Below are 25021 nucleotides of genomic sequence, written 5' to 3'. Positions count from 1 at the left end.
AATGTTTTTCATTAGTAGAAGGTTAAGCAGCTTGAAAGTTCTCTACAGATCTGGGGACATGATCAACAATGCTGAAGAATCTAACCTAGGGTTAAGTAAGTCCCAAAAGTTTAAATGATCAGTTTGGATTCATTGTCCTGTTTGCATGAACACCAAATCAGAGGAAGATGATGATCTATAATGCAAACAAGCAATCTTTTTATACACACACACGAACACATGCATATATATATATATCTGTGTATATGTATATAAAATACTACAAGTTCAGCAAGCCTATGTATGGAAAGCTATGCGATGTTGAGCTTTATGATGTTACACAGCAGGATTTCCTGTGTCTGGGGAAAACAAGAATACTGCATCATTGCTACTTGACTTCACAGCTGTCCAGGCAAGGAAGTTCTCTTTTTGCATGTATTCAGGTTTTACACAGTGCCAGGCATTTAGCAGCAGAAATTTTAAGATATATTTTGTAAGTATTTTTTAAAGTGGAAGCTGACAAATCCTTTTCAATTGTGAAAGTAAGAAGCATTTGGGCTTCTGGTTATTTTTATCACTTTGAGAGAGAAAGTGAAATACTGACAGGAACTGTTTCCAAGTACAAAGTTCAAAGAAGGGAGTCACCATGAAAAAGTCCTTGGATATTTCCCATTTAGTTACTGTTCACTGCTCCACCCACATAGCCAACATAGTTTATGAAGCTTAAGTGAAATAAATAAAATTGCACACCCCTAACCTAACAGAGAATTGAATATTTCATAGAAGGAAAGTGGAGTAGGTTGACCAGAGAGGTTGTGGAGCCTCCTGGACACAATTCTGTGCTATATTGTCTGGGACGCCCCTGCTTGAGCAGGGAGGTTGGGCCAGATGTCTTCCTGTGGTCTCTCCCAACATGACTCATTCTGTGACTCTCTGGAAAGGCAAAAGGTACATGAATCCATAACACTTAGCTGTGAGAGACTGTATGTCTACAAGTCAAAAGAAAATCTGCAACATCTGGTAATTGTTTATAGTTTAAAACATCACTCAAGGAAAAACTTTGGAGAATACAGGAATCAGGAAAAAATAATGAGCATTAAGGATAGAAAAGGAATCAAAACCTAAATAATTGCAAAACCTGAAATATTGATGATAAGTATGAAAAAACCCCAGTGGTACAAGTTTTTCAAAGTTTTATGTAGATCTTTTGAAGTATTTCTACTGATAATTAATTTTTCAGTACTCAGTATGTGGGAGTGGTAGTGCAGTTCTCTTCTGTTTGAAATGATTACAAAGATTAATCCATTTTCTATTTCATAAAAGCAGTTACAGCTTAAAAGAGAAAGTTCAAGAGTCTACAGGCACATATGATGAAAAGCCCAATATTATCTCAGACTCACTAAACACAGGTAATATATTCAAGATTTAGGTGATTTATCCAAGTAAGTGATACAGCTATGAGACCCGTACTTACATATAATCTAGAATTTCAGTGTCCTCCTCCCCATGCTTGTGCACGACAGGAATCTGACTTCAACCCCTGCAATGAAAAGGTATTTTTGGAACTAATCATGTACAAAAGCTCTTTTATAAATTCAGGCTTTAGCAAAGCGATAGCAGCTCAGGAGCAAAGTTTGAAATTATCTTGATTATACAGGATTATTATAGTTAATAATACTGGCTTTTTTATCATAATGACAATCATATTCCTCCTAAATGATCAGAAATATTGTGTGGTGTATTCCTGCAGGCCCATGCCTGCTTATCAGTTAGTGCTTATTTCAGTAAGTCCACAGCAAGTTAGTAGGGTTGTATAAACAAATGGGAAATCAACTGTCTAGATGACTGAAAGTCATCATATGTTAGTATAAATCAGAAAACAGCCCTTTCTTTGCTAACAATCTCAGTGACAGTCACTTCATAGAAAAGTTGCTCTGAGGTATGCATGGATACCTTAATTCTCATTTGGCTGTGATTCTACAAGTACTTACAGGATATACTGATATGAAAGGTGAAAATCTGAGCAAAAATACATTACTTACTACAACCAAGCCAGTAGTAAGTGAGAATGTTCTGCAATTTTAGTTCTGTCTAGCTGAAAAAAGTCTAACACCTTGAAAATAACTACTGGTGAAAGAAACAGGGTTTGTTCCTTGCAGATTTCTTAAAAATCTTTTGTCTCTTATTGACTTGATTGCTATTTTCTCCTGATAGTATAATTCATACCAAATGAAGACAGGTTTTCTTTCAGTGTATAAAGAACTCAAATGAAGTTTGGAAAGCAAGAGCACTAACAAGAATATAAGCCTAGCTGCTTTTTTTTTTTTTTTTCCTTTCCTTTTTTTTTCCCCCCCCAATAAATGGAGCAGGTTTCTTAACAGCCAGGTGATTTTAGGTGAAGGACATCCAATTTTTAGACATGCAGACCTATTCACAATTAATTTTTCCTGGCTGCTTCTTCAAATTAATCTTCAATTTTAGGCTACAGAGAGATGAATTCTAGTCATGAGTGTGAAAGAAAAAAATTTGAACTTTTCTCTGCATTTCAATGTTTCTTTTCTCTGAAAGTTGTTCATAAATACCATTTGAACACCAATAAACAGTGATAACACAGAAAAGCTCAGCAGAAATATTCAGTTTAAAATGATACCATTATCTACAGCAATGACATAATCTAAGCATAATCTAACATTCTAATGTAATTATATTCCAGTGTTTTCAGGAGATATCCCAATCAGAAGTAGGGTAAAATCTAGCAATTATGTCATGTGGGCAACTCAGGAACATATAGTCAAAATTTTATCCACAGTTCTTCAATGACTTTTGCATAGAGACGTATTTTCAGCATCTTTGTCCCATTACCTCTGATAATCTTCTGTTCAGACATCAAGTTCTGAATGCACTGAAAGTTCTGAGATCACTGAAAAATACAACTGTAGCAAAAAAATTTTGAAGCATTATGTCAATTGGCCCAGGTATGAAAGTTTTTCCAGATGCACAGATTGATGGTTGCGTCGAAAGAAGATTCAAACACTCTTCCTGAATATGCTGGACTTTAGTCAGAGGAGGAGAAAAAATTCTGAATTCTTGCAAACTTGTTTCATGTTCCTCTGGTTTTACCTGTTCTGCTATGCTTATTGGGTTTTTGTTTTGGTTTTTTTTTTTCCTTTCTTTTGCAGCTGGAAACTATTACTTTTTTTTTTCTTTTTTTCTTTTTTCTTTTTTTCTTTTTTCTTTTTTCTTTTTTCTTTTTTCTTTTTCTTTTTTCTTTTTTCTTTTTTCTTTTTTCTTTTGTTTCTTTTTTCTTTTTTCTTTTTTCTCTTGTTTTTTCCCCGACAGACACAGAAGCAGTAGCTTGCTAACTATGGAACATTTGCTTGTTTGGTCACAAAGCCTAATGCAGCATCTCATGCAGTGTTAGCGAGTACAGCATGGCTGTGTAATGGTTTTAATTTAATAAAACTGGGCAGAAACACCAATTAATGTAGGGGCTTTGGTGTTTATTCTTTTTCTGTGGGACGGAGAGATTAGGAGAAAAAGCAAAGCAGGCTTAAGCTTAAAAATGAATAAAGATATTTTTATTAACACACACTAAAAGAATGAAAAAAAAATTTGAGAAAAAAGAAAACCTAAACTAAAACAGAATGACACTTTAGAACACACTTCTCTCGTTTTGCAAACTATTAACTTTCTTATTAAACAACACAGAAGACACAACTTGAGATTTTCAGTCAGTTTCACTGTTTAGACATAATCACTCATTACTTTAGGAGAAGAGTTTCTCTAAGATCTTTTTCATGAAGATGTTTGCCACAAGACAAAATAGTCCAGCGCTCTTAATGTCACACATCTGCTGCCACCCGGAGTTTTCACAGACTGTGATGTTCTATCAGCAAATCTTCTCAGTATATCTGGGGTACTATTTACAAATAATTCTTCTAGTCTAAAATAATCTTTGTCTCAAAGGCTGAGACTTCCTTTTAACCCAGGAGCAGGGCCTTTAAAGTTCCCAAATAAATCTCAATTACATCAGCCCTCAATTTTGATTAGAATTAGCATTCTACCCAACGACACTAAGATGCTACAAAGAACAGTCCATTTCTCCATAGTTTACCCCAGAGAAGTCCGGTTAAAAATGCCCATTTCTTCAGTCCTATTCCAATATTATTAGTTCTTTCACTTCTAATCTAACTGGCTTCATTTGGTATCTGTTCTATGTACCCTCTGTTTTCTTTCTCCTTTCTCTCAAGGAAGAGTTGTGCTTTAAAAGTTCCATGTTGCTAGTAGAGGATTAAATCCACCCAGGCCTGCAAAAGCCACGTGCAAGCACTGAGGCTGCATGAGCTGAAGGAAATGCAAGGCTGTGCTGATGGAGGAAGCTGGTAGATGTCCTTTTTTCCACCCCTTGGTCTCATCCAGGGCAGCTCGGCTTGGAGTGGTTATGAAGCTGCGGTCTTTCTTTCTCTGCTGCCAGTGGCGATTAAGCTGGGCCATGGCTTGGCCCCTTCTGCCGCGGTCCCGAGCACATGACCAGCACTGCCGAAGTGCAGCTGCTTTTCTTTCCTGCTGGCAAGCAGAGAAAGAAGAGCTCAGCCGGCCCCGGCCCTCCCTGTGCGGGCAGCGGTCCTCGGAGGCCGGCTGAGCCCGGTCCAGCCGCCCAGAGGGGCAGCAAGGCCTGACCCGGGCCAGCCCGCTGCTCGTGATGTTACCTCATGGCTGATTCTGAAGCAAGAGAGAGACCGATCAGCAGCAGATTAGTTTTAAATGTCCCTACCAAAATTGCATTGACATTTCCCATTGGTCAACTTAGCTGCCAATATCCTGGCCAGCTTTTTGGTAAGTCCCTGTTCTCCCCCCGCAAACCACTCTGCAGTCATGGCAGGGAAAAACATTTCACATTTCTTTATAATCAGAAAACAAAATTGTGCCAACCCATGATAGCGTAATTACCACAATTTACAGGTAATGCTGAAAGACATTGCATTTGGAGCCCTGCCTGTGTAGGACGGCCCTTTGCCTGGGCTGATTAAGCTGCCTGTGTGACTCTGTTGTACCTGGTACCAGAGTTCCCTCCACTGTATTTGCTTAGCAGCAGTAGTGCTGGGCCACAGAGACAGGAGACAGTGTTAGCACAGCAATACAGTGTACCAACATTTGCTTTCCAATATCATGATGTGATACAGCAATAGAAAGAGAAATACACTGCAACCCTGTGTCTGTGCAGTTATAAGGGAATTTGTCTGGAAGGAAAAATCCATGTGGGCTTGGCCTCTGCCTCTATCCAGGAAAGGATATGTCCCATGATTTAGAACCTCTCTTTAGCTAGGGAATATAGCAATATTTTCTAGTCCTGGTACTAACCCATAAAGACCCACACTTTGAACATATTTCTGAAATAAGTGCAACAGAACTTGCATGTAAATGCAAAAGCAATTTCGTGTTTTGAAACAGTAAGGAATCATACTGGTATCTGAGCAATCCACTTTTGAATATTCTTAGAAACTGAATTTTCTTCCCCTCTGCCATATATGTGAGCACTGGTCTACAGATGTGCACCTCAAGAGCAAGATTTTATTAGTAAAATGGTGCCAACATCCACTGAAAATGCACTGTGTCTCAAGGCTAAGCTCTCTAACATGAATCCTGAGTACATTTTTCTCTAAAGATTAGATACTCTTTAAATAGAAAAAACATGAAACAGCACTGAGAGACTAAAACTAACCTCACTATCAGAGGGGGAAGAATCTCAAGCATGGGAGAAAGCATCTCTCTACATGGAAGATGTTTCTGTGGCATTAGATTTACCTGAAGGACAGTCTTGCTCTGCCAGATAGTAAACTGGAGGGGATTATACTTTATTTTCAGAGAAACTTGAAGCATGAACTCAATAGTATTTAAATTCTGTGTCTTTAAGAGAAAACACATCTTTGAGAAGGAAAAAGCCACAAAAACCAGACAAAGTTTGCAGGGTGCATGCTACAGGCCAATACCTAATTTTGGTGGTTTGGTTGCTTGGTTTGTGTCATAATACATTTTGTAGAATTTAAAGATGCAAACATATATTCTAAATTTAATTTCCCAGATTACTTCAGGCATGAACCAATACTCCAAATAATGCAACCTATTTTGAATTAATGACTGTGTAATTAGTGAACATGTAAAATCTTTATAAATGCAATCTCAGTTTAAATCTGATGGGGTGGTTTTTTTTTTGTTTTTTTTTTTTAAGGTGAATTCAAATCATCCTTCTATCTAACATGACATTTCTGCAGCCATTACAATGTTGTTTTAAAGAACATGAAACTAAAAGACTAGTCAATAAAACATTAAGACATTTACTCCAACATTTTACTTATTTCTTCCCCTTCTCTGAACCAGTTTGCAACTGTATAGTCTAAGCTATGAAACTAGCAGGAAATGAAAGACTGATTTAGAATTTCTCTGTTAGTGTTATTCCATGGGAATTTCTAGCAATTAGATCAACTCAGGTGCATGCCCTATCTAGGAAACAGAATTGATGTAATCTAGTTTCTGACAGCTAGGAGAGCTCAATGCTGCTCAGTTTTCAGGCAGATATGTGGCAAAGCATAACTAATTAATTGCCAGAACTTTATATACACTCTTTTTGGCAGTCTCGGAATTTTAGCTCTTGCAGATGGTTCTCTCTTTTTCACTTTCAGAAAGTTTTTACAACTTCTTTTTCCTTACATACAATTTCCTTTGTGGACGTATGTCATGGGTCAGTACAGTTTAGTTTTTTAGTTATAGAAGAATATAGAATGATTCTCTGGGTCAGGACCTGGGAACTGCTTTAGAAAGGACAGGGACCTATCAGAGAGTTAGTTGGAATATTGGCGTCTATTCTGACCACTGAAAATTGTTGGCTACGACTTTGGGAAGTACCATATAAACCCCCTTGATTTCCTGTGGGTGGGTCTTTTCCTTCTTTCCTTTAGCCAGAGAGAGACAGGTAACATCGAGTTGGGCCTGCACTGCTCCCCCCTTTTGGGGGTGGGGGAGCTGGCCTGAGGCCTGGCCGGATTCCATCGGCTCACGGGTGAAGGGGGGGAAGGAGAGGTTGCTGCTTTACAACAGCTACTTCCTTTGAACTTCCCTAGAGCAGGGAGAGATCTCTGCGGGGCCCCTGATAAGAGCTATGGGCACCATTTGGGCTGAGACCACCCCGATTTACACTGAGGGGTGGCTGAGAAGGCATTTATGATCCTGCCTGTTTTTTTTCTGGACTGCCTGAGTGCTCTGATCTCTGATGTTTCTCTGTGAGCTCTTCCTCCCTCACCAGCGTGGCCTTGAACATCTAACACCATGAGCTACAGAGGGAGAGACAAAGACTCTGGGCAGATTTAACCCTTTCCTGGCAACATGAAGCTTCCAGAGCTTAGCCCTTCTCTGAGAGAGTAAGAAAGAACAGAGTGAACATAAAGAAAAAAAACAGCATGAAGTCAGTAGAGCAAGAGTGAAAAGACTATTGGGACAGAGGGTTGAAGAGTTGGTTGTTCTATTCTTACTTGAGCCATGGAAATGAACTCTATATTTAGATCATTCCTTTAAATCATGGGAAAGAGATGCATTTGGGGAGATGATTGTTTTAATTTATGTGTAGATTTGAGCAAAGGTGTTTGTGATGGACTAAGTAATATTAATCTTATAAGATGCTTGAACAGAGGTAAAGATGAGAAGCTCTCTGCACCAGTGAAGAAGTGAGAAGATATATCTGTACCTTGAGGTGAAGAATCCTTTGCTTTAGAGTTATTGATCTTTAAAAGGTGACACCCCAGTATGCAAAAGTCTAAGACCCATGACCCATAAACAGCTTGTGAAAATGCTCCTGGGAGGGGTCACAAAGGCAGGTTTCTCTGGGCAGTTGTTTTTGTGACAGCTAAAACCCACAAGAGAACTGTTCTCATTTGTCAGTGGGATCCATGACTCTAAGAGAGACTCTTCTCCTAAGGAATTGATGAAAGACTATTGTCACATAGTGAAACTGACTGAAAATTACAAGTTTTGTCTCTTTATGTTGCTTTGTAAGAAAGTGAATGGTTTGTAAGGGGAGGGAAGAGTGTTTTTGAAGTTTCATTCTGTTTTAGTTTTTTTCCAACTTTCTCTTTTCTATTCTTTTAGTGTATGTTAATAAAACTATTTGTTAATTTTAAGGTTGAGCCTGCTTTATTTTTCTCCTAGTCTCTCTCCCACAGAAAAAGAGTAAGTACTAAGACCAGAATTTAGTGAATCTGAAACCACTTCAGCCTGTCTTAGATTATGTGATTTTCTTCAGGAAAACAGGAAATAATGGCAACACTCAGACTGCAAGTTGTTAGCATGCTCTGCAGCCTCACAGTTACTAGAACAATTGAAAAAATACAGCTTATTGCAGAACTGCTGTTAAATAGCACAAATGCAGGGATAGGGTGGCTAAAAGGATGGAGTCATGGGTGAGGAATACAGAAATACTGAATCTATTTGTAATCTTAGTTGTATGAAAACTGAAGAAAGTGATTCAGGGAGGAAACAGTTTCCCATCTTTCAGAAAGGCACACCTGTTCTGTTTAGAATAATAATGTCAACAATACAAGGATAATGGTTTTGTTCAATAGAACAGATCAGGATGATAGATTTGTCAACTTGTAGACAAAACTTGTCTAAATGACTGTGGCTCACTTGAATAGCTGAATTAAGAGCTCTCTGGTTTCTACAGTAGAACTGAGTGCCTAGTTCTGCTCAGTTATCTACATCGCTTGTGGAGTGAAAAAAAAATTGAAAAGAAAACTGGGGAAGGGTAGGATGACACAAGCGATCAGTTCTTAGATACCAAAGATTCATTATCATCTGAAAGCAGTCATCAGAAATCTAGGTAATCCCTATCAAATAAGGGATCTTATTTGTAAAAATGTTCAGAACATTTTAAAGAGATCTTGTGTTCCGCTTTGTTTTCAGCAACCAAAAAAATTCAGGCTTAGTGTTGGCATTCTGATATGATGAAAAACTCACCTCTCCTTGATATGCAAGTATGTGAGAATATAAATCTGTAATTACTAGACAGAAAAGAGAAAATGTCCTTGGATATTCAGACAAATCTAAGAAACTAATAGATTTTGTAAAATGTATCTTTAATGAGCATGCTCAATATTGTTTTAATACATACCCTTTTATTATATTCATAAGCTGATTAAATCAGTAGAAGTGGAAAACTGTGTGGTCCTGGTTTTTAATATTTTGCTTGCTTGTGGTGAGACAGGAACACAGTAAAGAAAATTGCTTATTTTAATTAAGAGAAGAAATAAAAGTCTTTGTAGTTCTATACATTTATAGGGGAAAAAAATCTTACCAAATTAACATATCACAGAACTGTCTTGAAACAGCATGCTAAGTTTTACCTCCTGGATAAGTCATATTCTGGAGAGAGACTTTTGATGCAAAAATATTTCATTACCCACTGCTATTCATAAGGCTCTAAGCAGCAGCTCTTACTGCATTTTCTGATTTCTAGAAATCCTTTCTGAAGTTTCTTTTCTAAAAGAAAAGAATTACACATCTTCTTATGTGTAATTCTATAACTTTCCTTCAAAAATTGGTCCATGCTTACCGGATATGTAAAACCTAAGAAAAGTAAAAATTAAATTACTAATGTGGGCCTAAAATATTATCTGTGCATATGCTGGACTCTGTACTCTGAACTTCCGCAGTTAGTAGCTCAGATCAACACCTCAGATCAGTTCATGGATTTCAAGCCAAAAAGTTACTTGGATTATATGATCTCACTCCTCTGGCAGAGACTACTAGAACTCTAGTATCCTGCAGTGACTGAGCACTCTGTACCGCCATCCTTACACAAAAGTTTTGACAAAGTGAAGACGCAAGAAAAATGTTAAATATTCTGCACTGGCAAAATGGTACAGCTGCAACTACTGACGGTTTCATCAAAGTTAATCCCAGAGCTGTGCACCACTCTCCTGGTAGCATAAACTCCTTCTGGCTTAGACATGACATACAATTTGGCTTCTCTCCACACTATCAAGAATGTAAGTTGTGCAGGTAAAATAAGGGAAAAACTCATCAGCATAAAGCTAATTCCTGTAAGTTGTCTGAAAGAGTCTTAACCAGAAAAACATGTTTATACCAGATCATCACTCTGTCACAGATTTTTTGATCTGAACTATGAGTCTTAAAACTGACTTCAGTATATTGTTAATGCATGTCTTCAGTCACACATATAAAAAAGTAAATAACAATACTTTTCCCATCTTGCATATTTTGTGGAATAAAAAACAAAAAACAAAACAAAACAAACAAACCCCAACATTGCTATGGGATGTCATAAATGTCCTGTATATAAACATCATCATCAATCCCATCAAAGTGTTTATACAAAGAAGAAAAATATTTTTAACTACCCCCAAAGCTCCAGATTTTCTGCAGTTACTTCACTAGCTCATATGCTGTAAGCAGCATAACACAGAAATCAGTATGGAATTTTGGCTTGGGAAGAGTTTATGCTCCTTACAGTAGTTAGATTTGAGCTGGAAACAAGTGTTGATAACTCTGGGATGTTTTTGTTGCTGCCGAGTAAATGCTGCTGAGACAGCATCATGGCCTTTATTGCTCCTCACAGGACCCCACCAACAAGGTGCACAAGAAGCTGTGAGGGAACAGAGCCAGGACCACTGACCCATGGGATTCAATATACCATGGTGCCATGCTTGGCATACAAAGCCAGGGCTGAATGGGCTAGGATGTGGGATGTTGAGTGTGATGGTGTTCTTCTTCCCAAGTCAATGCTACACCTAATGGAGCCCTTTTTTCTGGGATGGTTTAACACTTGCCTGCCCATAGGAAATGAGTGCATTTCTTGCTTTGCTTTGCTTGAATGCATGGCTTTTGCTTTACCCATTAAACTGTCCTTATCTTAGATAATGAGTTTTCTTAATTTTACTTTTCCACTTCTGTCCCCTCTCCCACTCCAAGGGGCAGTGAGGGACTGGTGCTTGTTTGCCAGCTGGAGATAAACCATGACAAGGGCAATCTAATAAAATGATAATTGCAGAAAACTAGATTGTAACAAGCAACCTGCTACCACAATTAGTGGCAACTCCTGTCCTATCTGTCCAGTTTTTGTACACCTGCACATGTACAAAAACAGCTGGCAGCTGGCAGACCCCAGAGCACTATAAGGAGACCCTGGGAGTGTGAGGAGAAAAACATGGTTATTGACATTCATAACTTGTCATTTACTGAGTTTACTTGTATCACATAGAAGTGTTGCAGAGTATAGGCAGGAGTGGAAAAAAACTGTTCAGGTACCTGTTTGGTTCAACACAACTAAGAAAGAAGAAACTTTCTCTTACTTTAGGATGCTTTTTCAAAAGTAGAGTAGTCAGGGGTCCTGCCCCCTCTAGGAACAGGGTTTGGGACTTGGTATTGTCTGTTCACCATACGTAATCAGTGTCACTGCTATCTGCAGTTCTTAAAACTTCCTTTGCAAGTGTTCTGCAAGACAGTTTAGTCTCACCTGTTGAGGTGAAATATAACATGAAACAGTTCACTTTAAAAAATCTGAAAGGAAGTTTTGAGAAGACCTTGATAGTATTAGATAATTCTCATCTTCCATTTTTCTATCTTGAAAATGCTCATATAACCAGAAGCTAGTAAATGTTGCAGATTCTGAATACATGAAAAAAATGCCATCCACTCCAAAGATTCAGAGCTGAGCCAGATGGCACATCTGACTGCAGCATATATGAGCCACTGTACTCCTACTGCTGTGAAAAACAGAAATTGAAGCATCAGTGGATGAAGCTAGTTTACCAGGAATGCCTCTTATGGCTCTGACCTAGGGCAGCCACAACTGTCTCTGAGTGGCATGACTATTGCACATAGGTTTGAGTATGATTAAGTTGTTTTTTAAATACCATGGAAGATAAAAACAGAGTGAAGTAAGGACCTTGAACAAAATGGAAGGAAAATGGAAACAGAACATTGAAATACTATGTTATTTCTTCCCTTTATCACACGTGGGCACACAATAGTTCCTTCTGCACTTGAAATTCAATGTGCATGAGTCAGCCTGTCCGATATCAGCAATTACAGCTATAAATGCAGAGCTATTATGCTCTCATGTTGTGTAGCTTGGGAGTAGTCTAGTCTACCAGGAACAAAAAGGTCTTCAGCAGCTTAGGGTTCTTAACCATTCTCAAGCAGTGAACAGGCAGTCAACTGTGCAGACACGCTCCACACAGCAAGAATTCAGCCTCAGCGCTCTGCTCCCTGGGAAAAGCCCAGGGCCCTGTAGGAGAGACATTCTCTTCATTGCAGCAGTGTTGCAGATGAAGTCCCAGTAACCTCCCATTTCCATCAGCAGGAAATCTTTGCACATTTTTTCTCACAGCTTCTTTTCCACAGTCATCCATTCACACTGATTTATAGCCTTCCTCACTGTCCTCCTCCTCAATTCTTCCTCCTCAATTTTTTGCTGAGGCCTGAGAAACTTAAACATGGAAAGTACATGTTGGGGGAATTAACAATCTGGATTTTTTGCCTTCTGAGCATGGATGGGAATGACCAGGTGGACGCTGCCAGTGGCTGTTCTTTTGTGGTCCTGCTTAGGGTGCATGCTGCTGGCGGCTGGCCTGAAAGCAGTTTGATGTGAGAAACAGAATTCAGAGCTCATCTGCGATGAATAAGGAGAAACAAAATGAGAGGCAAAGAAGGTGACCCTCTGGCCCAGGCCAAAAGGCTCAGCCCTGAACAGGGATTGAGAACAGGGGCTGAGACAGGCTGAGAAAGCTGGAGCCGTTCAGCCTGCAGGAGAGAAAGTTGCGTGGAGGCCTCATAGCAACCTTCCAGCATCTGGAGGAGGCCTATAGGGAAGCCAGAGATCAACTCTTAGTCAGGAATAGAGACCAGATGAAGAGTAATGGGTAGAAATTGAAAGAGAGGAAATTTAGTCAGGAAGAAATTTCTCAGTGTGAGCAGTGGAGCCAGGGCCCCTCTGTCACAAACGGGCCAACAGGTGCCGTCACTCTTCGTGCACCGCCACGGCCTCAGGGCGGCACGCAGCCCCGCACGGCCCCTGGCAGTCGCCTCTCCTGCGCACCCGCGACCACCAAGCCCAGCTGCTCACCGGCCCAGGCTGCAGACAAGCTCCCAGAGCGCCCTCACCCGCAGGGCCAGGGGAAGCGGCCGGGAGGGGCCGGGAGGGGTCGGGAGGGGCCACGGGGACGGGCGGGGAGGGCTCGCCGGACGCCCGCCGAGCGGTCCCGCCGCCTCGCCCCCGGCCGGGCGGAGGGAGGAGCCGCTGGCGGGAGGAGCCGTCTCCCGACACCGCCTCCCGCCGTCATCTGCCGCTGGAGGTGAGGGAGCGCGGCTGTGCCGGCCGGGAGCGCCAGGGGCGGCGGGTCGGTGGCCCTCTCCGGCCTCGGGGTGCTCGGCCGGGCGCTGGCGGCGAGGGGACGCCCTGCAGGAGCCGTCCGGCCGCGGACAGCGCGGAGCTTGCCCTGACCTGCCCTGCCCTGCCCTGCCCCGTCGTGTGTCTCCGGCTGTGGGCGGGCGGGCGCGGCGTGCCCGGGTACTGCGACGCGGGCTCTCCGGGTTTGTCTGATTATGTTTTTAGTGCCGTTCTGGTCAGCCCCAGGGAGAAGGGTTGGGGCAAAGGCGGGCGGCGCAGGGCGGAGGCCGGCGGGGCCCCCGAGCCGGGCTGGTGCAAGGGCTGAGCCGTGCCGGGGGCGACGGGTCCCTGTCCACCCCGGGAGCCCTGCCGGCACCCGAGGCCTGAAGGAGCGGCGGAAAACGTGTCTCGTTCCCGTGCAGTGTGCGTGTGTGTCGGTCTGTCTGTGTTCGTTTGGGGAGGGGGGAGCTTTTTCGGTGAATTTCCACGAACTTTTAAGTCTCTTAATTGGGGGATTGCAGCACTTAAAGGAAAAAGTGCACCCTACAGCATGTTGGGGAATAGTGGGAGGTAGATTCCTGCGTGCCCGAGGTACTAGCCATTCCGGGATTGAACTCTGCTGCAGCTGAACGAGCTTTTCCAGGTGCACGCAGCGCATCCCCGTTGAGGTCCTGTTATGCGCTTCAGGGAGAGCGGGGCTGGACTGACACGTTTATGCCCAAGATGCTGATTTTGCTGAACAGAGTCCGATAGCAGGAAAGTCTTTAAATAGCAAACTTACCTGTTAGTACCGTCAAGTGACTTCTGCAAAGTAGCAAGCTCTCCAATACCTTGCCTAGGTGATCAGAGGTTCTTGGGTTATCCTCTGTCCCCCACTTTTCTCTTTAATGTTGCCTCTTATAAGCTAAGCTATGGTACATGCTGTTGCTTTAGGAAAACTTGGTGTTGGTTCCTCTCCCTAAGGAAATGTAAATATACTTGTTTCATGTTGCTTCTGAAAGGATGTTGCTTAAGGTGAAGAAACAATCAGTTCCTTCTATTTTGTTAGAGTCATGTATTTATTTAGATGATTTTACATTAACATTTGGATAATGTCAGGTGAAGAGGGCTTAGATCAATGTTAAAACCACAGAAATTCTTCTTAAAATGAACCTCATATAAGGAGCGCTGGCAGTTCTAAAATTTATAAATGTGTATTGTAGCACCCATTGGGCTTTTTTTTCTGTAGCAATGTAAATTTCTAGGATGTTTATCTCATGGTTTATTATGGTGGAGATACTTTATAATGAAGTTCATTAAATTGTGTCTCAAAATTCTTCCATCTTCAAAGCGGAGAATACGTGTTCTGATGAATGCCTAATGTAGTTGTTACTCTGACTCATAAGTAATACCTGAGTTGTCACATCTCTTTCTTCCTATGTTCAAATGTTTTTTCCTATCCATAAACTATTGGGTTTTTTTCCTTATGGCCATTTCAAAACTGATTCAGAAAACCCCAAATTTAACACAATTATTCAAATCTCGATTGCTCTTAGAGATCAGTGTCTAATAATTGATTTATTTGGAAAAAATAAAACAAGATTGTAAAAATGTTCCTTTTAAATATTTTTATTTTTACTGTATTAGATTTCTTTCCTTGATTCTTCCCATCCTGCAATTAGATAAAACATGGAGTTGAAAATCATGTTCTAAATCTAGGACTTGATCCTTAAGCCGTTAAAAGCAGCAGGAGGTTTCTTTCTCCAAGTTCATTGGGTGCTAAATAAAGGCTCACTTTTGTTATACATTTGGATATTCTTGATATTGGAAGAATTGAAAGATATGCCTGAGAATAAGCATTTGCTCACATGTTTTACATGTAATAGGGTGTGTTTGTGGAATGGTGTTGATTTCTCTCTTTCATCTAGCCTGTAGGGAGCAAAAGGGTTTCTTTTTTTATTTCTGACACCAGTAGAATGGGCTAGAAACTATAAAAACTACTTTCTCTGTGGTCATGTAATATGCCCCATGTGCTGTTGAAAATGTGCTTACTAATTCTTCCAGTCCTGAACATACTGTACCTAATCAGTGTGTTTATATTCTGTGTAACCAAGGTGCATCAGGTGTGTTGGCATTCTTGGCTACTTAGGAGTAGAAACTGGCAACAGCCCTGGGCAGCTGGTTACAGGACACTACCTCCTCTTTCTTCCAGCTCATGTTTGGTTTTAGGGGTAGATGAGAGCTGGCGCAGCTTCCATGCCCTTTTCAGCACTCTGCACAATATGGTGCTGTGCTGGCAATTGCTGAGAGCCTGCCTAAAGATTTGTTTTACACAGTGATTGAAGAATAGATACTTGGTGGTGCAGCATGACTGCTTTTTCTCCTAGGAGAAGGTGATCTGCTTAGTGGAAGAGGGAAAACCTGTGGATGTTGGCTACCTGAACTCTACTGAAACCTTTGATATTGTCTCCCACAGCATTTTCCTGGAGAAGCTGGCAACCCATGGCTTGTCCAGCGGCTCTCTCTGGTTAAAACAACTGACTTGATTGCCAGGCTCAAAGAGTGGTGGTAAATGTAATTACATCCTGCTGGTGGCTGGTCACAAGATATGTTTCCCAGGGCTCAGTAAATCTTTAAGATTTTTATTGATGATCTGGATGAGATGATTGAGTATACCCTCAGTAAGTTTACAGGCAACATCAAGCTGAGCGGGAGTGTTGATCTGCTTGAGGGTAGAAAGGCTCTCCAGAGGGATCTGGACAGGCTGGATTGATGGGCAAGGCCAGGGGTATGGGGTTCAACATGCCATACCAGGTTCTGCATTTTGGTCACAGCAGCTCTATCAAGTGCTACAGGCTGGTACAGAGTGGCTGGAAAGGGTTCCAACACAAAAGAGCCTGGGGTTGCTGGTCAGCAGCAGCTGAAAAGGAGTCTCTGTGTGTCTGGGTGGCCAAGAGGGCCAATGGCATCCTGTACTAACAATAGTGTGGCCAGCAGGACCAGGGCAATGATTGTCTCCCTGCACTCAGCACTGGCGAGGCTGCATCTCAAATCCTGACCTGAATTCTGGGCCCCACACTGCAGGACAGACATTGAGGTGCTGGAGCATGGGAAGAAAGGGAACAGCAGTGGTGGAGGGTCTGGAGCACAGCTCTTTTGAGGAGTGGCTGAGGGAGCTGGGGATGTTTAGCCTGGAGAAAAAGAAGATCAGGGGAGTGTAAAGGAGGCTGAAAGGAGGGTGTAGCCAAGTGAGGGTCATTCTATTCTCCCAGGTAACAAGCAGCTGGGCAAGAGGAAAAGACTTTAAGCTTGCTAAGGGAGATTTAGAAAAGGTATTAGGAAAAATTTCTTCACTGGAAGGGTGGTCAGATGTTGAAGAAGAGTGCCCAGGAGAGTAGTTGACTCATCATGCCTGGACGCATTCAAAAGATGTGTAGATATGGATGAGTGGTGGACCTGGCACAGTCAGGTTAAGAGCTGGACTCAGTGACCTTAAGTGTCTTTTCCAGCCTAAACGATTTTATGATTCCACTGCTTGTAGTTATGTGATGCCATATTTGAAATTTATATATTGTAGAAGGTAAAAAGCAAACTTCAGTGATCAGGCAAAATAAAATGTGCATTTGGGAGCATATTGATGAGCAGTTGGGCATGTGTTTTATTGATTAAAACCCCATATTGGTAAACAGCAAGCTTTATACAAGTTAACTGCAATGGAATGTTTTTTTAAGTTAAGTCTTTGCTGGCAGTAGCAAGCAGGAATTGTGAACATGGTCATCACGTCTTCTCTGCTGGACATCCTGCCATTCAGTGCTAGGTACAGTTTAGACCATTCCTTCTCTAAGTGTAATTTGTATTTGAATCTGTTCTGTACTGTTACTACTTGTTATGGGCTCACACCACTGATACTCTGAATTTTATTTTCTCTAAATAGATCAAGTGTCTGATATGTCATTGCTCATTCCTGCTGTGGTTATGTGGTCACATATGTTGTCTTATTCTTCACATTTGTACAGTCCTGAAAGAGCCTTTTTCTCTGTATGTGAGCAAGAAAGTTGAAGTCCTCCTTCAGTGAGCTGGAAATTCCATTTTTTTTAATGTTCCATCTTCATTCTCCAGTTGTGACTTAGAAAGCTGTATCAGCCTGTACAATTTACCATTTTATGTTATTTCCTCCTTGCAACAAAGCTGATCTGTCCTATTTGTCATCAGTGAAGTAGGAGGAAGTTTCGGGAGTTGCATGTGCCTTGTATATTTTCACTATTGTCTAGATGTGCTTGTGTTTTGTATTTTGAAATATGAAATTTTTAGAAACTAAAAGTGAGAGTCAGCTTGCAGTAGTTTCTTCGGTGTGTCACAGCCATGATCTGCATAATAAACAAAACCTAAGTTACTTGGAAATTTTTTTTTTGTGGTGCTCTGCATTTGCATAGTCATAGGATGCTTTTGTCTAGTAAAGCAGGTGCTGAATGATGGCCATTTTATTAACTGTGCTCATTTTTGTTACCAGCTCTTTTAGCTCAAGATTCATATATTTTGTGGTTGCATGCCACCTGGCCAGGCCCCTGGCCTGGTTTGGCACCCTTCAGTTTTTGTGTGATCCTTGTTACTGCAGTATTTAAAATTCTATAGATAGTGATGTACCTTTTAAAATATTTCTTCAAGACACACATGCTACACACCCTGGAGCTAAGGCACAGAAGTTGAAAGATTCATTCAGTGCTGTGTAAGAAGTGTGTGACTGCAGATCAAGACACAGTGTTGGTAAGACGATTTTTACTCTCTTCTAAAGGAGACCAGTTCACTGTTAACCATAAAACTCATCCTATGAAAAAAAGTATCGAGCTTCTGGAATCAGGTTCCATTTGGCCCCTTTTATCTTTGTGCAAAATTAGGAGTTGGTAGTATTTTAGCAAGGAAAAACATAAATTGAAAAGTCTGTCTTGGTGTCTTCTTGTGGCGCTTTTATTTTATGATCACAATTATATTATACGTTATGAACACAAATACAAAGATACTTTGATTGCACAAATAGTTAAAATCAATACCTTTGACAGTAGGAATCTTGGGGTGGTCTGCAGCAGTCGACAGTTATTAAGCCTCATTAACAACTCCAGAAACTTAACTGTGCCATTTGAACTGAAGAAAACTGCTGCCATTTAATATTACAGCTTGGTGAGCAGTGCAGTTTAATGAGATGTTGCCTTCAGCACCAAACAAAGCTCACTAAAAATGCTACAACTGTTATGGCAGTTTGCCACTTTTTTGGCTGTGGTTACACAGCTGTTGGTAAGGCTTTGTGATGATATCAGATGACTGAATGGATCTGAATGAAAAATAATTTTGTTCTAGTTTTGCAAGAACAAAAGAAACCGATGCGAAAGGTAGCTGTCTTTCCACAGGCTCTTTTGCTGGGGCAGTTTGCAGGTTCAACCCACATTTGAGGTGTTATGCTGCGGTGAGGGGGATGTAAATAGCAGGAGACAGGCATAAGAGAAATGGAATTCATAGACTAGGACCTGACAGTTTCTCTTGAGAAGATGATTTGAGTCTGTGAAATAGCTTGGGGTTGCCTTGTCTCCAGCCTGAATCTCACTTTCTGTGCCCTCAGGGCTTTGTTGTTGTTGTTGTTGTTGTTGCTGCTGCTGCTGCTGCTGCTGCTGCTGCTGCTGCTGCTGCTGCTGCTGCTGCTACTTTGTAGCAAAATTAGCTACTTTTACTACTCAGGGGCAAAGCCCATGGCCAGATCACTGCCTGCCGCAGGAGTGAACAGACTGGATTCTCCTTGCGCTGTATGCAGAGACTCCCATCCTTCACTGTCTGGGAAAGTAATTTGCTTTTTGTCTCCTGGTGAGTTTATTTTAAAAAGAAGTTCTTGGCCTGAGTACCAGTGTGAATCAGCTAAATGCCAGAGGATACATCCATGCAGCTAGATGATAACTACAGGGGAAGCTGCAGGCCAGTCAGTCTCACCACTGCGCCCAGCAAAATCAGGGCATAGATCCTCCTGGGAATGTGCTCGGGTGCATGGAAATAAGGATATGTTTGGTTACTGCTAAGATAACTCTCCGGTGTCTGCAGATGCTGTCCCCTTTTATACCTAATTTAAAGCCTTGGTCTTAATGTGTCATGAGTCATTACTTTTTTGACAAGAGTAATCGAGGCCATGGCCATGTTGAGTCTGGCAGGGAACACTACCAGAATCAAAACTATCTCAGATAAGATGACTGAACTTAATTTTCAATAGTACTCTCTGAGTTAAGTTTTTTTGGATCACTATATTGCTTAGTTACTTCAGTGTCAAATTTGACATTCAGAACTCTGTCAAGGGATGAGTCAGCTGTGTTGTGGTCCTTTGTCTTTAATGTCTGTTTCTCCTCCTCTACGGGTTTTACAAATTTGAGAAGACTTGCTACTGATTTGTCTGAACATACAAGTATTTTTGTACGCATAATTCTAACAAAACATTGCTAAGAAAATATATAGTCCTATTCAGCCTTTTCTCTCCAGTGTGTTTGCTGACCGTATTAGAAGAGATTTATCTGAAGTTGGAGGAGTGAAAATTGCCTTCTAGGCTGTTAGAGATGTTGCCATGCAGTGTAGTCTTTTGCAGCAGGAGTCAAGGTGAAGATCATTACACCTTTACACTCTTCATTGTGCAATACATAATCAGAAGATCCACACCTGCAAGTGCTGATTGGGAACTCTGTATTTCTTTGTGATACGTTTTGTGTGAAGTCAGTATGGATAACTATATAAGGTATGTGACAGTGTGGGAAGGCCAGCACACAGAGAAGCCTTTGAGGCTCTTTACACCCCATTCAACTTTGAGGAAAAGAAACTTTCACATTCAGAGTGGTAATGGAAGCTCCTGGGGTGGAAGCCAGACGTCCACCAAGTTTAGTCACTTCGGTCAACTTGAGAACAAAGGAAGTATTGTGAAGAGCTTTCTGGCTAGAAAACAGTAAATCTTCTCATGGGAGCCACAGTTTCTGGTTTTGTTTTTAGTACAAACATGATGATGTAACAAAGTCATCTTGTTAAATAATGATACTTGTATGTTTAATGTTATCAGTTTTTGTTTACACTATAAACTTTTTGCCAGCTATTCACAGATTGCTGTAGTACTGCAATGGAAAGAGCATTACTATGTATTTCTCAGGAGCAATAGAAATCTGAATTGGAAACTTACTTTGCGTAGAGGCTTTGCTGGTCTTTCCACCAGAAATAGTTTTGAACTACTTGGAATGTGGTTGAGTAAGAGTCATAGTGTTTCTGACCACTTTTTCTGTGATTGTTAGACTTCTGCTGGAATTCATGGTGCTGCTTGCATACAGAGATATGGTGCTTCTGAGACTATTTTTATCTTCAGGCCTGTCAGTGTGTTGATTCTCAGTGCATGCAGAAGGCAGGGATGGCATTCTTAAAGGTGTGGTTTTTAGGCAGGAGAACACACACAGAATGTTACTACATGGAGTGGAATGGAATGGAATCCAAGTATAATATATTAAAAGTACTTAAAATTGAAGCACAAATACCTGTGTAATTTTAAGACATCTTCTAATATTCTCATATAACTAGACAAAACAATGGAAAGTTTTAGTGTTGATAATGTTGGAGTTTGAGACCTCTTCAATAAAACAATCCATTCAATCAGAAGAAGGTCTTAATTGACAACATGAATGGCAAATTGCTTTTGTAATGAATTTATAGGAATACCTGCTAAAATGTTCACTGTTGAACAATTTTTTTTTAATATATTTTCAAAACCAGGTCTAAGGACTGAGTAGTTTATAACCATAAATATTTAGATTAAGATGGTTCACATACTAATTCTCATCTGAAATGTATTTCTTATTCAAAGTCTTATGCTTAAGTTTTTGGGAAAAAAAAAATTCCAACAGTAGGAGGAGTGTCCTACTTGTTAGCCTGCAAAGCTTTAATTAAGTCTTGGAGTATTATAAACCGTCATCTCTGCTCAGTCCCAAGCTCTCTGTCAGGACTTATGTAGAACACGGGCAACTAATTTTGACCTGTCTGTGGAGGAATATTTTATTGTCTGAATGTGAAAGAGCAGATTCGGTGTACTGTGGTGTTCTCATGCAAAATAGCCAAGAAACATACGAGTGTCTAGCAGGACTGGGTCTTTTGTAAGGCTGTCCAAGGTTTACAAGGTTGCTTCTCTTTCTCTATCCTGCTAGAGAACATAACAGGTTTTGTTGTGCATTGGTATCTACTAGGTGTGACTTCAGTTGTGTTTTTCATACACTTATGTTGGAGTCTGAAGTGTTACTCCTAACTGACAGACCCCATCTAGGACTGTCTTATGTTATTTCCCTGCCTCTCTATAGCAGAGTAGCAAAACTGGAAGCTTTGAGCAGCAAATGAATACTTTGAGTCATCTACAACCCATATAGCCTGCAATGAGGGCAGTGTTTCCTTCATTTTTTCCTTCTTACCTCAGCAGACCAGGTTGTTATTATTATAATTATGTGAGCACAGGCCTTCCTGTTGTGCTGTTATTAACAAAAGTGAGCATACAAAGCTTCAGAATAAAAGAAGAAACTTATTTGAAACTACTTTTCAGAGTTACTGGTTCCCAGCTTGAGATCATTGCGTTCTGCTAGCAGCCGAACTGATCAGTTTGCTTCCTCTTTTCAGTAGCAGCCCAGTAAGTCACTAAATTTTTGCTTTGCTGATTAGTATTTTGACTTTTCTTCATAGGCTTGTTTCTAAAGGGGAAGCTGTGACATGCACTTGTCTCACTCCTAATTTTAAAGGATATTCTATTTGCTGTTGGGGCTGATAGTGTTGTAAGACAAACGTACAGTGCAACACCAAGAAAGGAGATTGCTATCTCTTTGTTTCAGCAATGTACATTAGCAGTATTTTCTTACTATATAAATAATTCAAAATGTTGTTTAAAGTGGAAACAAGAGCCATCATATGCTGGGTCCCTCGGAGCCCAGCATCAAGATTTAGCTGTATTTCTTTTGGAGCTGAAGTCCGTTGTACTGGAGCCCAAACAGAATATGTCTTGCATGTTACTGACTTCTGAGTTTGAGTCTTTTTCTACTTTTGATAAGTGTATGAACCTACCCAGCTTCTGTTTTGTGTGCTTTATGTCACAGAAGTGACAGGAGCTCTACATAGGGGAGGATTGACATATTAAACTTATCATCTGAGAGCAGTACCCTCTTTACAATTGTTTCTCCAGTGGAAATGTGGTGTAAGGGTTCCTATAGTAATTGCGTTCTGTGGAACTCTTCTTTGAACTTGCTCAAGAAAGATTGCTGTAGTTTGAGTGCATTTGTGATCAAACTGTGACTTTGATGCAGCTCCAAAGCAGCTGTGCATCATAGGAATATCTTACCTCATATTTTTTGGTACTTGAGTTTATTTACCTGTGATGTAAAAATAATAATTTTTAACAGCTGTCTGACCATATGTGGAGGTCAATTATTAACTAGTAAGCAGCCATGAACAATATGCATGATTACTAAAAGCAGTTACCTTCATCACTCATCTTGACTCCTTACACTTTGCGCATATAAACTGCACAAACTATCTGCAATTCAAAATTGCCCTTTGCATCTTACCAATGATGCCAAAAAGATTTTTGCTTTTATACATTTTCCATGTATTCACAGCTCCGTAGACTACTAGTTACAGAGTTATTACATAGTTATATAGCTCCTTAACAAATTGTAGTACTGTCCTACCCCTTCACTTAGATTTTAGAACAATAAGCAAACCTTCCTGGAATCTTATTTAGTCTTGCCTCTGTAATGAACCAAGGATGTCTCATTTTCTCCATGTATCATAGACATAATATATGTGTGGTTAGGAGATGGGGAGCTGGAGGAGTGTGAAATAAGGGCAGAACCAAAAGTGGAGGGATTACTTAATTAACTATTCCTCCAATTGTATTATTTCTGTTAAGTATGCTAATTTTTTTAACTTGTAAAATTTTCAGGGTCCTGCATTACATGTGCATTTCACCGTATTTGTACCATGAAGGACCTTCATTAAAGGTAACTGCTTTTTATCATCTTAATATTGTTTGGCTTGTGATTTCAATCATCACCAGTTGGATCATGGTTCCAAGTTTGGTATGAAGTGACAATCTGTGACAACAGAAATTTGAAACCTGATCACTCTTTTGTGTGATCCCACTGTTGGTGTACCCTTTGTTAGTTTGTTGTACAGGCTTTTCATCCACACTCTGTCCCTCTGAGATGCATAGGAACTGAAGAAGTGAGATCTGAATCTGTGTGCCCATTGGACAAACAAGGGGAACCCTGCTGGGCAAAGGTCTGTGCCCTAATACAGAGGCTGAAGTGGGTCTTCTACCTGGTGATGGCTTTTCCATACTTGCCTGCATTTTTGTTATGTGGGCAAGGACCACTCTGGCCCTCACTAGTGGTTTTCCAAATGACAGTGTAGCCAGTGCCCTAAATCAACCTTGTGCACAGTGGTGTGGGCAGATGTGCACCACACCAGGCACCTGTTCTGTTTTGTTTTGGAGTTTTTTTTTTAAAGTCTGTTTTGTTTCTTTGGGGGCTTTTTGATGGGTTTATTTGGCTATTTTTTGTTTGCCTTTTTTTGTTTGTTTGTTGTTTTCGTTTTTTGTCACAGCAGGTAAACATTAAGGTTTACCTCCTGAAGAAGAATGTACTTTACCTGCAAATAAATGGTGGTAAAGTCCAAGATGACGCATGTGGTTCATAAACGTTGAGTTAAGAAGAAAAGGTGCTTTAGGATATTTGTTTTGGCTGTTATTGAACAATTTTGTGCTTTTTACATAAATCTTCAAAGCAGAAAGCGTTTAACTTGATGTTTAATTACAGGGACATAAGTTTCTTTCAGGGCTTTACCTTGTTTGTTAAAATGTAAGCATTTTTCTCTGGGTTTGCAACACTCTAATATTGTGCTAAAACATCACAAATGACCTACAATCTGCTAGAAATATGTTTTTTTATGAAGTAGTTTGACAGAGCAAGTAACTAGGTTTAGTAAAAAAATTAGACTTAATTTTTGCATTTGCAATAATCTCTAGGGATCTTGGTGGCAAATGTCTGGCTGGAATTTAGTAACTGCTTGGATTTAAACTTTGTTTAAGTAGCAACCACATTAAATACTTGAATGTTTGCTTGCAGTGCTCTTAGTATTGTTTATCTTTTTATGCAGGGTGCATTTGACACAGTGGGGATTACTGCTCTTAAAAGCAGAAGTTCAACTGGAAAAGCTGGAAACAAACAGAGTTTGACTTAGGTGTTTTGGCTAATTGAAATGAGCAGCAGCTGTTGGTACAGGGAGATGGATGTTCAGAGTATTTCTGTGAGACCTCAGAAATATTCGGTATAAACACTGACTCTGTGAATTTGTTACCTCCACCTGTAAGAGATATTTAGAATGGGTTTTGCAAACGTTGAAAAATACTGTGTAGTATGAATCTACAAAGTAAGAATGATAATATGTCTTTAACGTACTGAAGGCTGGGATTTGCAGAAGCATCCCCAAACTTGGAACGATGAGGAATAAAACCTTCAGTGGTTTTCTTAAAGCTTTTATGAGGTTTGCTCATAAAAGAAGGCACAATGTCTTCAGCAGTGTCCTGGGTTAGGGCAAATTTGGGAGAAAATTTCTGAATGGGGTCTCTCT

The 25021-nt window shown here is 40.5% G+C and overlaps 1 protein-coding gene across 4 annotated transcripts in view; it reads left to right on the top strand.

Annotated features, from left to right (window-relative positions):
• Positions 1-13313: 13313 nt before the first annotated feature.
• Positions 13314-25021, top strand: part of PIP5K1B (phosphatidylinositol-4-phosphate 5-kinase type 1 beta) — a 107600-nt gene continuing 95892 nt past the window's right edge. Inside the window, exons 1-2 of one of the 4 annotated variants that reach the window (XM_058424149.1) lie at positions 13314-13343; positions 23334-23391. The gene's annotated coding sequence lies outside the window, so the exon portion shown is untranslated. Of the gene's footprint in view, positions 13344-13458; positions 13582-23333; positions 23392-25021 lie in introns of those variants that run through there. The other 3 variants (XM_058424150.1, XM_040089503.1, XM_058424151.1) reach the window with 3 other exon arrangements.

This window comes from Hirundo rustica, chromosome Z (assembly GCF_015227805.2).
Source record: "Hirundo rustica isolate bHirRus1 chromosome Z, bHirRus1.pri.v3, whole genome shotgun sequence".
Classification (NCBI taxonomy): domain Eukaryota; kingdom Metazoa; phylum Chordata; class Aves; order Passeriformes; family Hirundinidae; genus Hirundo; species Hirundo rustica.
The sequence above is the reverse complement of the archived record's forward strand: the minus strand, read 5'-3'. Positions and strand labels throughout refer to the sequence as shown.